Here is a 23554-nt window from a genome sequence, read left to right as displayed (position 1 = left end):
CCCTACATTAGGCAGTTAGAACACCATTTTACAACGAACCTTAACTGTGACTCCAGCCGAAGGGAATATATTGTGTGTGTGGTAGATGCAGAAATATTTTTACTTGAAAACCCTTTGGCCATAATTCCGTTATTTACAACACCACACAAAATATGCGCCAGCGCCCCGAGAACCAAATAAAAATTGCTAGTTTTTAGAGACAGAGCTATCCAAGAATAGTCTAGGACGCCTTTGCTGATAGACATAACTTGTCTTGCGCTTTGGCGCAGCTGGCCGTTATAAAAATTTAGAACCTCCACGGAAGACGGTGCCGGCCGACAGGGAATTAAGAAAACTTGGGTCCTGGTTTGAAGACACCCCCTAAGGTACAGAATACATGCATCATTGAACTCTTTATTGGTGTTGGTAGTCGTGTACTGATGTCACAAGTAAGCAAATAAACACCATTTTTGTTTGAAAGAGAAAGTTTATTGTAAAACGATGAAATTATTATCATAACTCTATAAATCGTGCACCGTCAGCTCAATTTTTATATTTAAAAAAAGTGAGACGTTTTACAAGAATAGATAAACAAAAAAACAATTTTTGCTCACACTGTAAATTTCAGGTATGAAATCGATAAGTCCAATAGTTTTACTTTCGCAACCGCTACAACTGTTTGTTTACTAGCCGCGGTACTCGACAAAGACAATAACGTATACCACTTTTTTGTATTATATACCAAACGTATATTACCTGTCTTATGATGTGTAACATCTCTAATTTTGCCACAAAAACGCATTCCTTGCATTGGGCGTACCTATTTCAAGCCTCAAAAAATGCTCATACTATTGGTAGGTATTTGTTAAACCAGCAACAACTTCACAAGTGAACTGGCCTGAAAGATAGGCATAGATTTGGCAAGTAAAGAAATGTTTCTTTCACCCAGAAACTTCGTTGGGCATTACCGTATTGTTTATTTGTGCCACCCGTATCAAAATAAATACAGATATGCTTAGAGCTAAAATGGAAGAATTTGAAATTTTAATATTTCTTCTCACCATTTGTCATTATATTCTTGTTGCGCAAAGAGCACGATAGACTTAGATTAAAGGTATACTTCTGAAAAATACGTTTCTGGGAAGCTCATCGATTGATTTAAATACGATTTATTATCGTTATATGATGTTGGAAATATTGTGGGACGGCGTTATACGTTGAACAAACCTAGCCGAACCGAGCTCCTCTGCTTATTGCGCAGCTTTTTTTTCAGGTTCGTGTTATTACACAAATGAATAAATGTTTGTAGGGTATGGTGGTGGTTTCTTTTAACCAAAAAATGAAAACGTACATAATATATATGGTTCACCTGTGCAACAGACAAAGAAAGCCACATTTTGCAGCTGTTTACTTGCCTGTGAGGGACCACACCAAAAATACTGCACAGTCTCTTCTTCCGTTGGTATATAGCATTTTTTCTACGCTAACATCTTCTGGGCGACCAGCTTGAAAAAATAAGTGGGCCATGAGGGAATATTTTGATTCGCGCAACAACAAATACACGCTTTCACAAAAACAGTAAGCTTCGCCCAGCATCCATTCAGAAAATGCGAATCACTGATTGATTGATTGATTGATTGGTTGATTGATAGATTGATTGATTGATTGATTGATTGATTGATTGATTGATTGATTGATTGATTGATTGATTGATTGATTGATTGATTGATTGATTGATTGATTGATTGATTGATTGATTGATTGATTGACATGTTTAAAGCGCCGACGCAACGCAGGGGATAAGGCGCGCCGTAGTGGAAGGCTCCAGATTTATTTTGACCACCTGGGATTCTTTACGTGCGCCAAAATCTTGTACACACGGGCGTTTTTGCTTTTCACCTCCATCAGAAAAGCCGCCGCCGTGGCCGGTAATCGAACTCGCGACTTCGTGCTCAGAAGCGCAACGCCATAGCCACTAAGCCACCAGAGCGGGTAAATGGGAATGACTGTTTTCTGTGTCCAAGAAAGAAACTTTCGTAACGACCAGCGGCAGTTTCAATTCAGACACTTTTTTTCGAAACGAGCCATATCCACCTAACCTGAATTAGAGAAACAAGCGGAAGCTTGTAACGAACCTAAATGCAACGCCGTCAAATCTATTCTATCATGTATCCTACACGTCAGCTATGGGAAGTATATGGCCAAAAGTAATCAAACATAACGCCGTGAATTTGAGAAATATTGGGGTGATAAGTTTGGATATGACACATACTGAATTGAAACACTTAAGTTGATGAGGCATTGTTATATAAAAAAACTTCATTTGCACTCAGTTTCAAGACCGGTGTGATTGAAGTTTGGTGCAAAATGATCAAACAAAACATGTAAGAAAACGTTCTAATAGTTGACTTCCGAGGGATGGAATGCTGCATAATTTAACCCTCTTGAGAAAACCCCCCAAATGTTTGTAGCGCGTCGAGGGAAACGGGAGGGGAAGGTCGTGAGAGGTGGGGAGCAATGACACAAAAGTCAAATTGCGTAGCAAAGGTGCCAGAGGGCTATCGCCTTTTCATTTCATTTGCAGCAAAGTGAGGTGAGATATGTTCTTTTTTGCTCTGGTTTTTGTCATAGGGATGACGAGGTGTTTGAGTAAAAATGTTTTGCTCGAAGTCATCCAAACATTTGCAGTTTTGCGCATTGTTTTCTCCGGTATCGGTTTGTTAGGTACATCCTCAGAAGCTGCAATTATTACTTGTTGAAAATCTGGTGAATATTTTTTTTTCAGATCGGGATTTCCTGTTTCGGTTTTGAAATATTGATATCGTTAAAGATATTTGTTTTTATTTCCTAGCGAAGATATATATTGCTTTGAATTATATCGCTATCATATTTATTCAACGCCAATATACAACATCAACATTTTTTTTACAACAGGAAAATATCTCTATAGGAATATATGTTTGCATTTTTATACTAAATACCCTGCAACTTCTTTTCGTAGACAATAGCTAAACAAATTAAAATTTGCGAGTTCACAGAAAGGCTTGATTTACTTGCACAAAGTGTTACATTATAAGATTCTGTCTTGGACGGACCGACTTCCGTTACAACCGAGATTACACAAGTGGAAAAATAATTGTTATGCACAATAATTTATTACAACCAAATTATCACGTCAAGTTACATTTGCTTTAGGCTGACTACAAATTTGCGTAATGCGGGATGCGTACGAATAGCGCAAACACGGCTTACCGGAACAAAGTCTATTTAGGGTATATTTTGTAAATAAAAAAATTTCAAGAAATAGAACTATCGCCGTACTTCCCGTGCCAACTGACCGCGCGAACTTAGGACTTGTTTTCGAATGCCTCCTTATTATTTACCCGTACAGCAACAAACACGACCTTCGAAATCGAGGCTTCGCTTGTAAGTGTTTTTATTTCAAACCGCAAATACATTTATTATACAGCAAACAACATCGTTTTTAAAATATTACATTCAATGTTGCATTTTTTAAGAGACCTACATTGTGGGAGAATTTTTCTGTGGCAAGGAACATCCCTAGCCCAAACGTTTGACACCTTCAGCAATTTTTGTTGAATAGTGCACAAAATACATTTCAGATATGTTTTTTTATGTAAATAACGGTGACACATTTTTCCATAATACCACCAGCTCGACCATCAGATCTTGCCCGTGCAAGAACAGAAGTAAAACTGATGGCTTGGATTTTCTTTTTCCCTAAGGTTTCACCTCCTGGCTTTGTGCCTCAACGTTAAGGTACCACCTTTTATTTTAAAGGAGAAGATAAATATTGCAGGAGGTTTGGCTTGAAAGAATGCCCGTAAATTGCAATGAACAATACACTAGCAGGTCGCAAATTTTCCCTAGATATAGCCTTAAAAGTTTTTTTCGAGGGATTTTTTAAACATAACATTTTTCTGGAAACACTGTACTTTCTTTAAAACCATAAACCTATATTGTAGACATAGATGTGGCTTTTTGTTCGTTGCCTAACTGAACACTATGTTTGTCTTTATTCAACAAATGTTCAAATAACGCCGAAATAACATTACTTTGTACCATTGTTACACGTAGGTATTTGTGTGACTAATTTCTAAATGCTTTAAAATGTTTCAAAACATGTAGCGCAGAAGATGAGAGACACAGACAACAAGCTTTCTGAATGCATCCTCCAACAATGGTGTGAAATAGTTTTAGCGACATCGTATCTCGCTATATTACTCCCTTTCACTTCGGAAATGTAACGATTTGCTCCTGGACGGTTATCCTATGCCCGCATTTCTTATATATGTCTTCTAGAAGTATTATGTAGGTCTCCTCTCTTCTTTGGTGTCTTATTGCGTCTAACACGGCTACTATGCGTGCGAAATCAAATGCTTTCTTATGGACTATAAATTCCATGTAAGGTGGTTTAGTAGATTCTGCGGATGTTTCTATCGCTTGATTGACAGACACATGGCTATGATCCAAGGCTAAATACCCTTTGCAAAACCAAGCCTGCTCTCTGGGGTTTGGAAATTCAGGCTGTCACCTCTGCGGCTAACAATAACATTTTAAACAGCTTGTATACAACCTAATGCCGGGTGATCGGCAAGTTATTCTTCAGATCCTTCGGTTCTCCCTTATTATGAATCCAAATATAGTAGTCGTTTTTCCAAGCTATGGGCACTTTTTAGTCCTAAACATTTCTTAAACAATACAGCAACCTTTTCCAGTTCACTATCTCCACCCTCTATCAAAAGATATTGGTTATGCCGTTGTCCCGTGCAGCTTTTTCTTTTTTCATGCCTTTGAGAGCCTTTGTTACCTCCTCTATATTTACCGGTAGGACATCACAAGTTGAGCTTTTCGTCTCAGTATTTTCCCCTAGTCTATTGTCGCTTGCATACAGCCTGGTGCAGAGTCGTTCTGCTACCTTTATTATGTCGGGCAAGTTGTGCGTTATGTTAACCTGCTCATCTGTGACTGCGTACATCCAGTCTTTGCTGATGGCTAAATTTCTTTTAGTTGTTATCAGTTTCGCCATATTTGCAACTTTTCTTCTATCACTGCTATGATATATTTACAAATATCGTTTGTTTCTTTTGCGTAATCAGTTCCGACCAGTCGGCTTATTCAATCTGGTCTACCCTACTTGACACTTTTATGTGCTTTCGTTTGACAAATATGTCCTTCGGTTTCTCAGTTTTTCCGTTTTCTCCACATGAGTTACTTCTCCCAAAGCTACTGCGATTCACTCATTGCCGTGGTTAGGTTTTTATTTATGATGTAAACTGACATTGTTGTCCTCGTCTACACGCGCGAATTTGTTTTGAACACTTGCTTTAAACTCCTGAGATTGGTCCCTGGCTCATGCCATGCTAGGTTCTTAGTTTTTACAAGTTTCATCGTTTTCCTTTAAGAATCAGCCATAACTTTCATCTAACCAGCCTGTGATCGCTGCTCCGAATCTTACGCAGCACCTCTACGTATTTCACTATAGCTGGGTGGCCCTTGAAAAGAAGTCAATTTCGTTTTTTTTTTGTTATACCACTAAACTTTCGTGTCCATTTTGTATTCTTTTGTTTGTAAGGAAGGGTTTCATCAACCGTAGGAGTTTTTCTCTCTGCAAATCCCACCGGTGCATTTCCACGACTGTTGCGATTGTCTGTACCGACATTCCACTCTGACCTTTCTTCCATTGGCTTCTTACCGACTGTAGTATTAGAATCTCCCCTCACAATCTTGCACTGGTTGTTGCAGTCTTCAATGCTGACTCTACGTTGTCGTAGAAGATGTCTGCGGCATGATCTTAATAGCTGGTCCTTGCAATATAAGTTTTTACTGTCGTTAACCTGTACCGCTTGTGTAGCTTGGTTACGACAGCTAATGCTTTTCAGCATTAGCTCAGCCACGTTCCCTGCTATTTGTCTGTGGCTTCAAAATTCCAATAGGTATTCTTTCGTCTATTGCGGTCCACTATAGCACACCATATGCCCACTAGTGAGCTCCACGAAACCTTTCTCCTGTTCTTCTAATTTCACTACCTCTTATATTATCCCGCCGGATGTCCGAGAGCCCCTTTATTGGGACCGCTAAGCTTCCCTCGCTAGACAGGGTGCGTGGGTTGAAGGTTTCCAGGGTAATATCCCAAAGTGGGCCTGTCCGGACCTAGAAATTCTTAGCACCCTCCGCTATATCGCTTTTGTGACCGCCGCCGTGGACAGGGGCTCTACAGCTAATGCGGACGGGGGTACTAGTTTTCAGTTAGTCCATCATGGGAGTTGGCGGCTATCTTCTACACCAGGGTGGCCAGATACTTCTCTGGTGAGGGAGGGCTGTTTATCTCTAACAGCCTTCCTTGCATGTTTCAACCTTTAGAGTGTAGCCTCTTAACTATCCTGGATGATGGTTAATTTCAGAGCAGGAAGACCTCTATACCTGCACGTATTGGCCACAGAGGTCCAGAAAATAAAGAGAGCATGCGAGAGAAGTTTCCCATGAATGACGTTGCTGCGAACGCATGCAGTGACATCAGGCCATCGCTTGTGGGTTTTGCTTTTTATACGCGCTATTCTGAAGGAATAGGTTGAGACGATGGCTTACTATAGGAGATTCAAGGACATCCGCCCTTGGATAAGCAATCCACTGCTATGATCATGCCAATGCTACAAAAATGGCAAGTTTGAAGCTCAGCACAAGAAAAAGGAACCTAAAGGTGTATTAGCGTAATTCCTCGCCTTTTTAATGCTTTTTAAGGCGACCTTTACCTTGCACTCCGCTATCAACGGTGACCTTTTGGCAGGCTGTGTAAAGGTTAGGCATCCCTGTGCTCTCTAAAGTACGAAACTCTGTGCACAATTACAGGGGCGCAAATACGCTAATTCCGCGTTTTCTACATAGAAATCGATTTCATATCTTGGTAGCCCTTGCTCGAATATTGTACATACAAAAATAAAACCGCAAAAATTGGAATTTTTATTTCACTCGTAACTTTTACGAAATAAAATTGAAGCCTACATGAGTGCATACCAATCCCACATAAAACCTTTTTGCTTCTAGCAGCACCACAGGCACTATCTTGGAGCAAGAAGACACACATCTTGAAGAGGTAGTATAGATATATAGTAAAAATTATTTCGACGGCATTTACCAAGGTATTGCTTTTTTCATTAGGTGAGTAAGACAAAACTTCTACACTGGTCAAGCGTATCGAGGCTTTTTAAACAGGGAGGCGCGTTGTTGCGTAACTACCGCAGGAAGCTATTCATAATCTTTGGCAACAGCGCACCGATCAAAGACGAAGTCTTTCCCGCAAGAAAATATATTCGGTTGTCAGAAAAAAATTGCTGCTTTCCTTTAGGAATTCATTGATCACATTTTGCGCTAATGAACAAGATACCTCTAGCATTCGCTGAAATGAAATAAACGTCTGGCGTTTTGCCTGTGGTTGCAAATCTTAGATAGCTTCGCAAAGTAAAACAAATACTTAACTAAAAAACGAAAATATAAAAATATTCTTCACAAAACAGTGAAAGAGCTCTTGAACAAAGACAGTAAACGAAGACACATACACGGGCGCTGATTATAAAGTGAGCAACATTTATTGCTCCTACAAATATGAAGGGAAGAATTAAATGACGTCACACTGACAACGAGGTTAAATATTTTGCACTTACTATTTCCTGTTAAGTCAATTGATTGGATATAATTAAGTGGTGACAAAATAACCTCACATGCTTGTTTCTACGCCCACGCTGGAAAATATTTTTGGAATTTTTTTATTATATTCTTTTAAATCAATTTTGAGGTAACATTTAAACTTTAGAGACGTAAATGTATTTGCTACTCACATGTTTTTCTCACAATCATGGTATAAGGATCGTAGTAACGCCCATACATTTGTTTTACAGTAAAGCTGCCATAAAAACAAATCAAAATAAATTTTATGTTAGCACAAAAGCCCGCATCAAGGATCCAAACTCTTGCGATTATTTTTCACAACACAATATTGAATCGCTAAAGTTGATTCTTTTTTTGAAGACTACAACGTAAATCCGCAAAGAGAAAGAAAATAGGGCGTTGTTACTGACAAAACTTTGATATATCAAAGAGATGAATAATAAACTGTCGGTTTGAGAAGAACGTTATATGGTTAAACTGCAGTATTTCTGGCCATCCGTCCAAAAAAGTAATCCTGTTTTGAATTGTAACAAAAAGTAAGAGAAATTACCAACTTATGAATAGAGAGGAAAAGCCAATGTCGTCTTTAACAAAAGAAGCGTAAAAGAAGTTACTCTGACGCACTCGGCATCCTGGCGGAACGTACTGGCGCAGGCGTAGAGGAGGTGTATTCATTTGGCGTGCTGAACTCTTTTGAAGTAAGTTTGGCAAAATATAAAAAAAATATTTTCTCAAAAACCTTATACACATCGTTGTTTTGAGCTATCTTGTAAAGTGTGTTCCGCGAAAAGTGACCATAAAATTGTAAGAAGACAGACAACTACAATGTAGCCGCATCTAGGAATTATAGGAGGTACACTTGACCAGTCTGCTATAAAATAGTCACGCAGAAATAAGTGTCCGCGTGGATGTTGCGTTTGCTCAACCATTTCGTATCGCATGATGACGGCACACATTCAAATTGTGGCAAAGCCGGGGACCTTGCTTTATAATTTTTTACTGCGATGAATTATATGCAAATACGCTGACATGCGGTTTGCATTGCTGATATTGTATTCGATGCGTAGCGCCTAATTTATATTGTTTGTATTATGAATACCTACTTATTTTTGTGAGGAAACGGATTTAAGGGGAAAATAGTTTAGGTAATATACGGGCATACAACTAGTTGTTCTAGATACACAGACACTTTATACGTATTGAACTTGAGTTCTATTACCTGATCTTCGCACCAGGAACTTATATTTATTAGATCTCATTGGAGAGACTTAGAATGCCTATCCATAATACTTTAACCTAAAATTACGCAATTGCTTGAAAAAGAAAGCATCATTGAAGCATATGCAAGAATCCGGGTCAATGATGTAAACAAGAAAAAAACGATATCGCTGAACAGACCCTTGGGGTACCCGGAGTGAGCCTTCCTGTCTGAAGTATTATGAATAGAGCCAGAAATTTTTGCAAACGACCATTCTGGCCCTTGGGCTCTTCTAGCAGTAAATTGATATATCAGCACAAATTGGAGGTTAAGAAGTACTTTTATGGTGCCTTTACAGTGCCTATAACTCCCGATTTTGTACGTTGCGCCCAAGTCCTTGCAAATACCTACAAATGTCGATTTTACCTGACGGTTGCCATATCGCGAGCTATATAAACAACATTTAACCTCACATTTTCCTTGCCGGTGCAGTTTGAGATCTTTCTTCGCGTTACCGGCCAGCCGTGACAAATTTTTAGGGGCCCAGCCAAGTCCCTTATTTCCGCCGACTCGTGAAAAACAACTGTAACAGCAGAGGAAAGGGACGCTCCGTCACCCTGACGAGAGGCGCAAACTAAAATGCAAGAATGTGGAGATGGTGGTAGTTTTCTTTTGTTTCCACAACTTATCCTTTTACCACGTTTTACGGGTCATTCAAACAGATTTCCTCAAATACGAGTAGTGAAATCCTAGTTGCTAGAAGCATGCTCAAATGCAAATCTTTTTTAACTCTACGCTTGAGCGCTAAGCATGCATTCCGTAGCAGATCACTCCCACACAGAAGAGACCCGTAGTGGTTGCTTATTGGCTAAGGCGTTGCACTGCTGAGCACGCGGTCATCGTCACGGGTTGATTCCGGGCTACGGTGGCAGCTTTTCTGATGGAGGCGAGAAGCAAAAACACCCGTGTGTGCGAGATCTCGTCGCACGTTAAAAAAACTCCCTCCTCCCCTCGCGGGAGCCCCTGTGTAGATGCGACGCATGGGTGGAGCGGCGAAGGGACCGCGTTTTATAGCGTGCATACTGTTGAGCCGGTCCCAGTCGATGACGACGTTGGCGTACTTGTAAAGCGGCGTGGACTCTCGGTGTTTGAGCCAAGCGTGGATGTTGCTTCGCCGGAGAACGGCACACCGGTTATATGCGCAGCGTGCCCGAAGGAGAGCAAACCGTGGGAGAGAGAGTACTGCACATGCGCCGGCCCCAGCGCGTCTGCCGCGGCTATGACGCAACGTGCCGCGGCTATGACGAACACAATCCAACACAATTCACTTTAATCCAATCCAATCCAATCCAAGCCAAGCCAAGCCAAACCAAGCCAAGCCAAGGCAATCCAATCGAATCCAATCCAATGCCCCTCGCGAGAGATTGTTCGCTATCGGAGAGGAGAGGGGGTGAGCGGCGGAGAGCGCAGCTGGCGCGGCGAGCAGAATGGGGGAGGGGTGGACAACGCCGGCGCCGCCGACGACGACGACGGAAGGACAAGGCGAGTGAATCAGATGCTCTGCATCTAAAATCCCCAGGTGGTGAAAATGAATCTGGAGCCCTTCACAATGGCTCGTCTCATCGCCTGCGTTCCCTCGGTGCGATAAGGCCTACAATCAATCAAACCCATAATGAAGAGCAGATGTCGAAATATCCCGGCGCAGCTACAATTTCTTTTACCTTAAAAATCACACTGTCGACGGGCTGTAAAACGCTCTTTCGAATGAAGAATTTGTACGGCAGCTGTATGCATTTTTAATAGTTGTCTTGAAAAGTGCGGAAGCGTATTTGGAAGGGTTGGTACGTCTTGACGGTACGATTCGCACATAAATGTATCTTAGAAAATTGCTGGAGTTGTACCTAACCTCCTCACTTAAGAGCATATTAATTTCTCGATAAATCGCAGCCTCCTTTGAGTATATTTTTTATTTTTTTCTGTTTCGTCGAAAATAAATTGCGTATGGCAGATACCAACTATATTCAAAATACAACCAATGAACGACCGCGGAAGTTGCCTCAGCGCCTCATCACCTTAGCCGGGTCTTCCTCCGTGCAATGAAAAGTGCGCCTTATTGCGAATATTTTGAACATGACGCGAATTGCTTCAGTGTGTTTGCAGACCTAATCTGCATATAAATTACTGCAGCGGCGGCAAGCGAGCGCATTAAGGCCTGAATACATGGAGCGAACTTTCCCGACGAAGTTCGCCCGGCGGAAAATCCGCCGCGACGCAGTGCCGAGTGTTCGTCGGGCTGCGCTGCACGGGGCAAGACACGGCGTCCGCCGCTGCCTCACCGATGGGTCGCTGTCAGTGTGGCTAGATGAGCCAAATGCTGCGAAATGAAGCGCATCACAAGCAAAAACTCTCGACACCTCTACAACGTTTTGTAAAATTATAGTACACTCCAAAAAAAGCGTCAAATTATTGTTTAAAAATAGTTTCTAATCTTGTTGTTGTGTTCCCGATATGCATGTGCTGCCGCAGTGGAAGGAAGAGGCGATCTGAATGTGGTCTGGCTACACTGGGCAAAAATTGTCTGCATTTCATCGTTTGCTTCAGCTACGCGGGAAGCTTTGGTCACTACCTCCTCTGAATGGTTACGGTCATTGAATTCTATCCGGGCTGCTTTCGACGACGACAGTGTACCAAGCGCGCGACTGGCGTGAACGGTAAACATCACGCCCAGCAGACGATGCAGACAAGCGGAGCAGGCGGAAATGGGGGCGAGCGGCGAGACCTCCTGATTGGCTAGTTTTGGTACGCTGTTTGTTTGCCGCTTCAGGTGCCGTCGACGCAGGGCGAACTTATCTGTCCTCGGCAGATCGGTGGCAGACGACGTTTTTTTCACCGCCGCGCGTCGGGCGGACGCCGCCGAGTGTTGTTTGTCGACTTTTCGTCGCATATTCGCTCCATGTATTCCGGCCTTTAGGCGCAATCTTCTTTCAAAACTCGCGCCCGTGCTGACATTGGGAATCATCACTTCAGCAGAGTGCTAGACTGCATGAGATATTGCCATTCTAACTTGTACCCGAATATATTGCTTTGTAAAATCAGTATTCCCAGCTCTAAAGTATTTTTTGTGCTGCCTGTTTCATCATATCCGATACTCGAACAAGCGACAGTAGCTATTAAACATGAATGTCTGCACTGCGCGTGTTCAATAAAGCCAGTGGGTCACCATTAGTTGAGAAGTTTTATTAGATAATTGAATGGCTATGTTCGGCTGTTGGCGCCTTTGTACTTTCATAAACAATAAAACTTTTGGTTTTCGTGTCGTACATAAATCTAGCACACGTCTTCATTTGAAATTACCTGCGTGCACGTATACATTTATGGTGCCCATGTTCGCGACGTCCGAAGGCTTTGTTTTTCCTGCCTCGCTTTGGCACATAAAACACGGCTTTTAATGCATCAAAATACGGCCTCCAATGTTGATCATTACCTCAAACGAATTATAAGAGATTACTGCATCTCAAAAAACAAACTACTGCGCGCAAATTACAGGGACACGAACAAATGATGACAACACAAGCGCAGACTCGCAACACGTTTATTATTACGCACATCAAAAACCTAAATTCCCAAGCGCCGAATCGACACGCTCTGCATGTGTCACAGTTATCCATGCACTCCGCCGCACGTACACAAAAGAGAAGAGAAGCAAAAACCACAAAACTAATTTTGAGGCCCACTATTGCTTAAATCTGCAAATATAACCGCTTCACACATGGCTCAAGCCATGTTAACACGCATCCCACGATGAGGCACCCCAATCGCACTTACTGCACCTTTAGGTATGCGACTTCCCCACCAAGCAATGCGATAGATGGATGACTGATGCAATGTGAACCATCCTCCGTTCTGATGATGGTTGGGATTCGATCCTCAATTGTTCATATCCCAGTTATTTGCGTGGATTTCTTTTTTTTTTAGGTGCATCATTAAAACGTTGCCCTCCTTTCAACCAGTGTTGCCAGATGGTTAAAATTGGCAAGCAGATTTTGGAAATCTGGACAAATTTTGGGGGAGTCTATTGTTGATGTCCCGGAATGGCTACACCAGATGATACCTGGTGAAAACTGGTGAAACATTTTGTAACGTGGCTTGTCACCTAATATATTCCATTTTATGCCGTTTTGTCAGCCATTGATTTGCATCCCGTAGCTGCCGCTACGTTCTCGCCCACTCCACACTCGTTCACACTAGGAAGCGACCACCGGAGGGATGATTTCCAGGGCGCATTTCAGAGCGGGGGACTCTCTATCCCTTTCTCTACCTTGCATGCTATGCGCGCATATGTGAGTTGAAGGAGTGTAAGAAAAAAACTCCACACGTGACGTACAAGAAAGCGTGATGCATGAAGGAAATTTTTTTGGCATAACGATTGCTCGCGAGAGAAACTGAACCACTTGACTGGGGAGGATACGTTTTGTGCGACGTGAGGTTTTGTTATTCTTTTGTTCCTCTCCGCTGTTTCGCCGTTTCCGGCATTGTATTTGCGCGTGGCGATCAATAGGAAGCTGACGCTGTATCACATGTGGTAGCAGTCAAGCTTTAAATTGGCGCTTCTAGCTCCTAGCTCTCCGCTGAGTTTTTGCTCGCATACGGTGTTGGTTTCATTTCTCCCATCTGTTCCTAGCTATGCGTTCTGATCTACGCTTTACGTGTGCGCACGTGGATTGACGGTCTCACATGTGGTGATTGTGTACATTCAAGAAAGCAAATACTTCTGTGGCTGTCTATCATGGGGTCGAAAAACGGAGGACTACCATTCGGCAGGTTCTGCCCTTATTCCCTAAAGCCTCATCGTGGAAAGCTGACAAGGCACGCCCAAGGAGCGCAACACAAGGAATCATTGTATTAGTGAACACGTGTGATCATTCTATTTGTAATGTTTTTTGGTATTCTTATGAATTATCAAAGGTCAATGTGCATGGTGTGACACAATATGGCATGTCAGTGTGACTAGGAATTAACTCTTATTTAACTGGATTTCATGATTAGCGATTTTTTCCTCAACTCTTCACATGAAAACATTTCATAAACCAAACTTTTTATTGTGTATTTCGTCCTCCTTCGTATTGTTTGGCTTTGGTTAGTTTTGAAAAAACCATTGTGTATAATTTATGGTATAGGTGTCTTTAAAGTGTCGAAGCTTTCAATGTTTAGAACATTATTTTAGTGCGGGTGTCTGGACTCCTCTTCAATGCGTTTATTATTTCATCGAAATTATGTGGTTTAAGTTAGGCTACAGGCGTCGTAACTGCTATATTTTGTGATCTTTCGTGCATGGCAGTGGCCGTCATTACTTCAAATATCCTTTCAAATAGTAGCCAGTGCCAGATGGCTGCGTTGTGCCTTTTATATTCGGCTGTGACGAGCCCTAATAGACTAAACCTGCAAGTGACCGTAATTGCTTGAATTGTAGTACTAATACCGTGACGCCAAGTGTATTAACGGGTCCTAATGAGTAATTACTTAGGCCACCTACACGCTAAGTATTCCTTGTATATTTATTGGCACATCGCATTCAAAATCAAATTCTGCTTTTTCAGTACACTTGCACAAAAAAATGAGATACTCATTTAGTGAAATAAATTAATATTAATAATAATACAACAATAATACAGTATTGTGTACTATAATTATTGTAATATTTACAACAATAGGTATTTTATTGTGAGAATCATTTTCTGTGCAGCTACAAGAAACGAGCTACTGCTTCGAATGATGCTTTCGTTGCTATGAGTGGAAGAATTTTGTGCTCTTAAGCGTGAACCACATGGAGAGTTTTTTCACGCGATTTGCTCGCGTCGGCGTTGCGCGTGCGTTTTTTCGACGCCCGCGTCGACGATTCCGCGCCCGCGGCAGCATCTGCCTTCGCTAGATTTTGACGGGCGTCGCGCGCAGCAGTGGGAGGAGCCTGGCGACTTGCGCCAATGGGGAGGCACGCGCCTCATGGCGGCGGTTTAAAGCACTCGAGACAACCGGCTGGCTCCACCGGGGATGTTTAGGCTTACCACTCCGGCAGATATTCCTTGGGCGCATTCAGTAGCGGCGCAGATGATGTTTTATAGTACCGCTTTTACCCACATTAAAAGCTCCTTTACCGCTCGAGCAACTTCGTGCGTGTATTGAGCGGCATTTTAGAGAGCGCTCAGAAGCGGTCGCTCGAGCTCCCGACGCCTCTTTGCGGCAGAAGCCGCCGCCATGTTATCGCCGCCTGTCGCGCCGCGCGCAGCGTGCGGGTGGCTTCGCGGCACCGGCAGCGCGCCTGTGGCTTGCGCGGCGCGTTTTCGCGAGCAGAAAACGCTCCGTGCGGTTCACGCTTTAGACACCACAGTAAAATACTGTCTGCAGTGATGTTGTCATGTGCTAGATAAATGTTTTGCTTTGTAAAGTTAAAAAAAGAGCGTGAAGTTTAGTATTTCAAAGAAACCACCAGTAAATGTCGTGTGTTTCGAAATTCTTTATCAATGATGTACCCCTAATATCACTTCCATACCAAACTACGCCAAGTAAATTGTGATAACTACAACCTCCCATAGCTTTGTCTGGAATGTTGATGTTCCAATGAAGGCACTAAAATATTGCCGCGAACTACGCATTCGGTTTGTTTGTTTATGTTTTCACTTTACTGCCCGCCGGCGCCCGGTTGTGTTTTCTGTGTCCCAAGCGAAGCGCTTGTTCCATTCTCTTTTTATGCCGCACGGGTTATCTCATTCTGATATGGAGGTTATCTCATTCTGATAAGGTCACTAGCCTACATTTATCTTCTTTGATCTACAATGTTCTAGATGTAAATAGACGGTTCGAGAAACACTCGCACCTAAATACTTCCGCGACTGCAGAGCAGACGCCGCGGTATTCCGAACCGCCGACGCCCGCTTACGCACGTCACTTTGCTAACGACAAGTCACTTTGTTGACCGCTGCTTCACCGCCTGTGTACTTTTTGAGTTGTTGCGGCAGCACAAGTTCGCTCCAATAAACTTATTTTCCTTTCAAGACGACTGTTTCATCTTTGGCTTCATGACACCTGGAGGAGGGGCTGGGTACGCACCCTTTATGCTCCCTACGGGCTCTGGAAGCCGACAAGCCAGCATAGGCCGAGGAAGCCAACGACTTCAAGGTTTACCGGCTGAGTTTGGTATCCTGCCAGAAAGAACAAGGAGTAACACCACCGCAACCGACAACGTGGTGCAGGAAGCCACCCCCCCGCTCCCCCTCCATCGTCCATCAGCAGCACCGGGAACCACCATCATAGCGCGGATCTCCCGGTGAAGACCGTGAGGGCTGGTTGGGGAAAGTTAATCGCGTCGCCGACTTTGACAGGTGGGATGACGAAGAAAATTTTGGCATGTGTTCTTCTATTTTTGGGATGCAGCTCGAACTTGGTTCGAGAACCACAAAAGCTCCCTGACTGAATGGACACTCTTTAAAAGCGAGTTCCAGAAAACGTTCGCCACCGTCGTGCGTAAGGGACAAGCAGAACATTTGCTAGAAACGCGCACGCAACACCATAACGACGGGGTAGTGATCTTTGTTGAGGAGATGAAGACATTGTTTTGCCATGCGGACTCAAAAATGACAGAAGACAAGAAAGGAAGGTTCCTGATTCGAGGGGCCAAGCAAGAGCTTTTTGCTTTCCTTGTCAGTAACATTCCTAAGATGGTGGCCCAATTCGCGTCTGAGGCAGCGGGGATGGAAAAGACGCTCGAAGTTCGAACAAGGCAGTATGGCCGCCCAGTCAATGCGCTCGTTTCGGAGACGATCGGTGCACGCGGCTATTAGTTCCTATGCACTACGCGAGACCATCCGTGCTGCTGTAAGGCAGGAGCTACGGAAAGTTTTCCCGATGACGCCACAACCGCAAGTCACTTCTTTGACTGATGTGATCCGGGAAGAACTTCAACAGTCTTTGGGGACTTCTACGCCAATCGAATCGCCCCTCTAGCCAGAATCTATGACCTATTCCGCAGTGATTCGTCTACCCTTTCCCACTCCAACACGTCGTCAAGAGGCACCGCCGTACCGCCGCCCGCTCTCGCCCGCCCGACCCCCTGCTGTCCAAAACCAGACGCCAAGGAAGACGCACGTATGGCGAACCCGCGATAATCGTCCTCTGTGCTACCACTGCGGAGAGGTCGACCACATAAACCGTTGCTACCCCTACAAGGGGCTTGATTTGTGAGCGTTCTCCGTCGACGCCCCACGCCCCCGTTCCGGCAAGCGCCCTACTGAGATGGACGAATAAATCTCCAACACCAACCAATGACCATCCCACTTCAACCGTTCACCGTCGCCCTACCCCCTATTAGTGGACGAACAGCCGTAGCACTGCTAAACTTCTTACGTGGAAGGCCCCCGAGCCCACGCAGGGTAAACTAAAAGCCGCAAATTCTGGAGGTAAAGTTGCACGATTGCGGAAAAATGAAAACACTCCAACGACGGAGCGGCTCAGCCCAACGACTCGATCTAACCCTGACGTGACTCCCAACACGACGAAAGCAAACCAGCGTGACGCGTACCCGACACGAACGAACCTGCCGCTGATAATACCATAAAGACGAAGACGCATATTGCTTGACCGTCAAAACGTACAAGCCAAGATAACACGCCCTGACGCACCCGAAACTCGACGAAAGCGGTGTCCGACCACCACCCTACCAGCATCAGCTTTGATGTAGTAGCCCTCATAGACACGGGAGCCGACTACTCAGTATTGAGCGGACCATTTGCGTCTAAGCTGAAGAAAGTTATGACCAGATTGATGGTCCGCACATACGCACAGCAGGAGGCCACCTCGTGACGCAAAGGTTGAAAGTGCACATTGCGCGTCGCCATAGATTGCAAAACGTACCCTGCGGAGTTTGTAATTTTGCTTAACTGCTCCCGCGACGTAATTCTTGTAAGTGACTTTGTGACGGACAACGGTGCAATATTTGATCTACAGGCCAAGTCCCAAACTTTTTCCTCTGATCCCTCCAGGACGCCGCAACCGAACACCGTGCTATAGCAAAGATCGCAAATGATCATGTTAACCTGCCAGCCCGCGCAAGCCTGATGATCACCGTGTACTGTCAAGATGCTGTTCCTGACGTCGACGCTATCGTAGAGGGTGACTAAAGGTTGCTCCTCGACCGCGGTGTCTCCGTCGCAAGAGGCATTGCGCGCTTTTTAAGCGACGCCAATCTCAGGTTTTGGTCACTGATTTCAGCGAGGACTACCAGTATTTAAACTGGGGCGCTGCAATTGCGTTCCTGGAAGAAACGCAAGAAGCAAGTGACGTTATCGCCATTGCCGTCTTCGAATGCGCACCAGAAGATACCTTCAAGCTTCCGAATTCCTTTCACGTGAATCCGGCATTACCGCAAGAAGAACGGAAGAAATTCTTAGATTAGCTGCGTCGATTAGAGAGTGTTTTAGCAGAACTCAAAACAACCTCAGAAACCTCTAGCGATGCACCCAATAATGACTGAAGATGGAGCCCGACCCACCTGCCAGTCGCCGTATCGCGTCTCTTCACACGAGCGGGAAGCCATTCGGACTCAAGTCGACGACATGCTCAGTGATGGCATTATACAGCCACTGAAAAGCCCCTGGGGTGCGGCGGTCGTACTCGTGAAGAAAAAAGACGGCACATTAAGGTTCTGCGGGGACTACCGGCGACTAAACAAAATCACCAAAAAGCACGTGTATCCCCTGCCACGAATCGACGACGCGCTTGCCCACCTCTTTCATGCTAAGTACTTCGCATCGATGGATTTGAAGACCGGCTACTGGCAAATTGAAGTGGACGAAACAGAGCGAGAGAAGACAGCATTTATAACCTCGCACGGCCAAAACGAGTTCAAGGGTAAGCCGTTTGGGTTGAGCACGGCGCCAGCAACATTTCAAAGATTCATGGACATGGTGCTAGCTGGCCTTAAGTGGCACACCTGCTTCGTATACTTCGACGACGTCGTGGTATTCGCCGGGACTTTCGACGAACACGTTGCAAGGTTGGAGTCTACACTCGAGGTCATTCTTTTGTCGGGATTAGCGCTGAAGACTGAAAAGTGCCGGTTCGCGTACGAGGAACTCAAGTCCTGTCTGACCCGGCAAAACCTTCAGCCTTAGCGTACTTCCCAAGACCCAAACACAAGAAGGCCGTGCGAAGATTTCTCGAACAGCGTGCATACTACCGGCGCTTCATCGCAAATTTCGCACGCATTGCAGAGCCACTCACGCGCTTGACGAAGGATAGCCCCCCTTTTAGTTTGGAAAACGACCAAGCAAAAGCGTTCTCCGAACTGCAACAACGCCTGCAAAACCAACCCGTGCTCGCTTATTCCGACGAAAACGCCAAAACGATATTTCACTAGAACGCCGTTTATGTAGGCTTGGGTTCCGTCCTCGTCCAAAGGCAAAGCAGTTGCGAGAAAGTAATCGCCTACGCCACCCGTGGTCTGCCGAAGGAGGAGAAAAACTACTCAGCCTCTGAGAACGAGTGCCTCGCTATTATATGGGTGATTTAAAAATTTTGCCCGTACGTTTACGGTACACAATTCAAGCTTGTGACGGACCGCCATGCGCTGTGTCGGCTCACAAATTTTAGGGCCCTTCTGGGCGTCTTGGGCGGTGGAGCTTGCGCCTGCAAGAGTTCGGCGTATCAATCTTGTATAAATCCTGCAGTAAACACTCCAACGGTGACTGCCTCTCCTGCGCCCCCTTCGAGCCACCTCCACAAGACTCCGATTATTAAGACAGTGTGTTCCTCGGAGTCGTAACTGAGAGTGACCTGCCCACCCAGCAGCGTGCCGACCCCGTTCTAGGCCTCATGATCGACTACTCCAAGGATGCGACGTCGCCGTGCCCAGGGCCTTCAAATGAAACTTCCGTGGATTCAGACTGAAAAACGCCGTTCTCGTGAAGAATTTCAGCCCCGCAACGAGAAGGAATTCTCTTTATGTCGTCCCGGAAGATCTTCGTGACGGAATTTTGGAAGCCTGCCACGACGAGCCGTCTTCAAGACATGTCGGCACAGTTGGCGCAATTGAAAAAAATGTAAGGCGCAGTACTACCGGCTCCGCTTTACATCCGACGTCACCCACTACGTCCGGAGCTGCCGTGACTGCCAGCGGAGAAAAACGCTGCCGACGAGACCCGCCGCAATTCTGCAGCTGATTCCCTCCCATCGACGCCATTCCAGCAGATTGAAATGGATCTTCGGGGGCGTTTCCTACGTCATGGTCGGAGAACAAGTGGATTATCGTAGGGTCAGACTACATGACGCGCCACGCAAAGACCGCCACTCTTCCTAGGGGGCTGCACATGAAGTCGCGAAGATCTGCATAAAACAAGTTGTGCTGCGACACGGCGCCCCTGAAGACCTGATCACGGATAGCGGAATACACTTTACTGCGGAGCTGATGCAAGGAATCTTACGCTATAGCAACACGGATCACCGAAGAACGACGGCGTACCACCCCTAAACGAACGAACTAACGGAACGTTTGACCAAGACGTTTGCGGATATGCTGTTCATGTACGTCAACGATGAACATAATATGTGGGACGAAGTCCTTCCACGTGTCGCGTTTGCGTACAACATGGCTATCCAAGAAACTACGCAAGTGATACCGTTCGAGCTTGTCTACAGAAGACGGCCGACTACGATGCTTGGTGCCATGCTTCCGCACGTAGAAGGCAACGGCCTCAACGCCGACGTCCAAGGATACCTTCAGCGTGCGGACGAGGCCCGCCAGCTCGCTCGAGCTCCTACAACGGACCAGCATGTGGTGAATGCCGGCTGCTACAATCTTCGACGCCGAGACACCGAGCACCACCCAGTGGATCGTGTGTGGGTTTGGACTCCCATCCCATGACGTGGACTCAGTAAGATGCTTCTGCGACAGTATTTCAGGCCCTTCCAGATTTTACGTCGTGTTCGTCAACTAACCTACGAAGTGATTCCCGATGGTGATTCCGGCAGATCACGACGACGCACGCGACCTTAAAAGGTCCACGTGGTTCGCCTGAAACATTACGGGGCAATATGACAACTTTTTTGTTGTTTTTGTGCGAAGTGTTTTATTTTAGCATCGGGTCAATGCACTTTTAGAGGGGGGTAATACAGCAAACTAGGCATTGGGTTTGTTTGTTTATGTTTGGTTTTACTACCCGGCTGCGCTCAGCTGTGTTATCTGTGTCCCAAGCGAAGCGCTTGTACCCTTCTTTATTTTATGCCGCATGGGTTGTCTCCTTCTGACACGGAGAGCGTTTCGCCCTAACGTCACTAGCCTCGAATATACTTGTTTGGTCTAAAATGTTCTGGGTGTAAATCGGCGGTTTGAGAAACACACGCGGCCAAAGATAAACGCGTGCAGAGCAGACGCCGCGGTATTCCGAATCACCGACGCTCGCTTACGCATGTCACTTTGTTGACTGGTGCTTCGCCGCCTGTGTAGTTTTTGAGTTGTTAATGGAAGCACAAGTTCGCTCTAAACAACTTGCTTTTCCTTGAAGAAGACGGCGTCATTTTTGGCTTCGTGACAATATTAAACTCTTTCATATACCCTGATGGAAATGTACATCGCACAAGAGGTGGGTGTTTGAATATCGTGATGCAGAACCCAGCTAGCACTCGATTGAACTCGCATTACCTGTTAGCGTGCATGCCCGTAGTATTATTATAGATCACTGTACCCAAAAAAATGTTTTCAATTTCGGCAGCATTGCTTTACGTAAGAAGCACATAAATAAAAATATGGTATCCTTGACTCCCTGTCTTTTAAGTGTTTATGGCTACTGATATCTTATGCAGCGTGCGAAAGTATAGCACAAAAGAGGGGCAGTCACTTTTAGTGTAATTACACCACCTGGTATTTCAATTATTTTCTATTTTTACAACAAGAACTGGGCGTATACAAATGGGTTTTTTCAATAAACAATTGTTATACCTGTTGAAACGGGAGTTAAAATTTCCCTCGCCAAGATAGAGGTACATCAATACAAAACGAAAACACTATTTTGGTGACTACTCTTTGCGACTGCATGATTAAAATGGCCATCGTTGTTTCACGTCTTCATTCATATATTGTTCCCTTGTAAGAGGAAAGTGAAAATGAAAAAAAAAATAGCAAGACGTGATTAGCGATGGACGAATACAACTAAGTGAAGTAGCCAGAAATACGTCATATCTGACATTTTTTTATTGCTGGTGAAATCTGGTAAAATTTTGGTTGGATGGTGATGTCGAAGCCCCTTTTCAATCTGGAACCGCTACTTTCAACCCTTTGAGAATGCTTGTTAAGAAAAAAGTATGTAACTTGGCTCAGTTGGTGGAGTAGCAGTTTTTGTCGAGACTTGTGAAAGGTTTTGCAAAAGCCAGAATAAAAACAGTGTGCGTTTGACGATTGGTCTAAAATGCGGTGAAGTTTAAACCCGCGTTTGGCTGTTTTTCACGCAATATTGATTGCGTAGACCATGCTACGCTGATGCAAAAAAAAATGAAATAATTCACGAAAGGTGGGTAAATGTGGGAATATGTTACGTTCCAGTAATTTGCAGCACGTGCTAGTTAAGGAAATATGGTGGTAATTTTATGGTGACATTTTTTCACAAGATTTGAAGAGAGGAACTATGTTCCTTATGTTTCAATGTGTATTTAGCGTAGATGCTTTTAGGGATTGCTGGGAGATGTTTGTGGAAAAAAAAATAGAACTTCTGTTTTCCAAAAGCTACACTATATAGGTCGCGACTGAATGTCTGTTATATATTTATATTGTGGCAAAAGTTCTAACTGACAGTACTTGTATATATGCTCGTCATCCCACAAAGCATTCAAACATTTGTTTAGAAAGAGATAACCCTTTATGTGCGGATATATATTAGCACATATAAAACACCTAATCCTCTCTCGTTTACGGACGGCAAAATAACTTCGAATAAAATGCGGGCTTGTTAGAATAGGAAATTCTGCATGCAAGCATATTTTCGTGACTTCAAAAAAGCAATGCTTCTCAACTATAAAAAACAGTAGTGTTTGAATGTTTTTGGTCGTACACAAGACATGTGAACTTACTCTTGCTCGAATTCCGTACGGTTGACGTACGTTCGAATAAAAGCAATGCCGCTCTGTGTCGAATTATGCACATTGTCTCGAATACACATTTGCGGACCAGTCCATTTTGTTGTAGCCCAAAACCAGATCCTCGCATCACGTCTCATGAACTGAAAAATAAAAGTAAATTTACATTCACAGAAGTATAACTCAAGTATTCGAATAAGCGCGCAACGTTGATAAAAAGTTACACTGCAGGGATAGTTTATTCCCAACATGTTTTTTGTTCATATACGTGTTTTTACTGTATTGATTCCTAGGAGTTTTGTAATGTTTTATAAACCTCAAAAAGACAAGCATATCTTCAGTGATGTTTAGACAGAAAAGCCACACGGTAATAAATTGGGCTGAAAATACTTGTAGCGCCTAATTATTGCCGTGTATATCTGCATAGCTTTTAAATGCGACCATTTTCAAAAACCCGATTCCTCTACCCAGCTTCTTCAGATTACCTTTGGGGCTTTCTGAACACCCGCGAGACTCGTTCAATTCAGATAATTTTTTTTGTTCAGCGGATGTAAACATTTATTGATTACTAGGTTT

At 44.2% G+C, this 23554-nt stretch overlaps 1 long non-coding RNA gene across 3 annotated transcripts in view; it reads right to left on the bottom strand.

The window, feature by feature from the left end:
- The window catches only part of LOC144142208 (uncharacterized), a 40857-nt gene that overhangs the window by 10164 nt on the left and 7139 nt on the right, over positions 1 to 23554 (bottom strand). For all 3 annotated transcript variants that reach the window (XR_013316890.1, XR_013316891.1, XR_013316892.1), the window contains exons 2-4: positions 22973 to 23121; positions 7836 to 7900; positions 1395 to 1484 (exon numbers count right to left, since the gene is read on the bottom strand). This is a non-coding gene — a long non-coding RNA (uncharacterized LOC144142208). The remainder of the gene's footprint in view (positions 1 to 1394; positions 1485 to 7835; positions 7901 to 22972; positions 23122 to 23554) is intronic.

This window comes from Haemaphysalis longicornis, unplaced genomic scaffold (genome assembly GCF_048455015.1).
Source record: "Haemaphysalis longicornis isolate Haplotype H1 unplaced genomic scaffold, Haemaphysalis longicornis Haplotype H1 scaffold_6, whole genome shotgun sequence".
NCBI lineage: Eukaryota > Metazoa > Arthropoda > Arachnida > Ixodida > Ixodidae > Haemaphysalis > Haemaphysalis longicornis.
The sequence above is the reverse complement of the archived record's forward strand: the minus strand, read 5'-3'. Positions and strand labels throughout refer to the sequence as shown.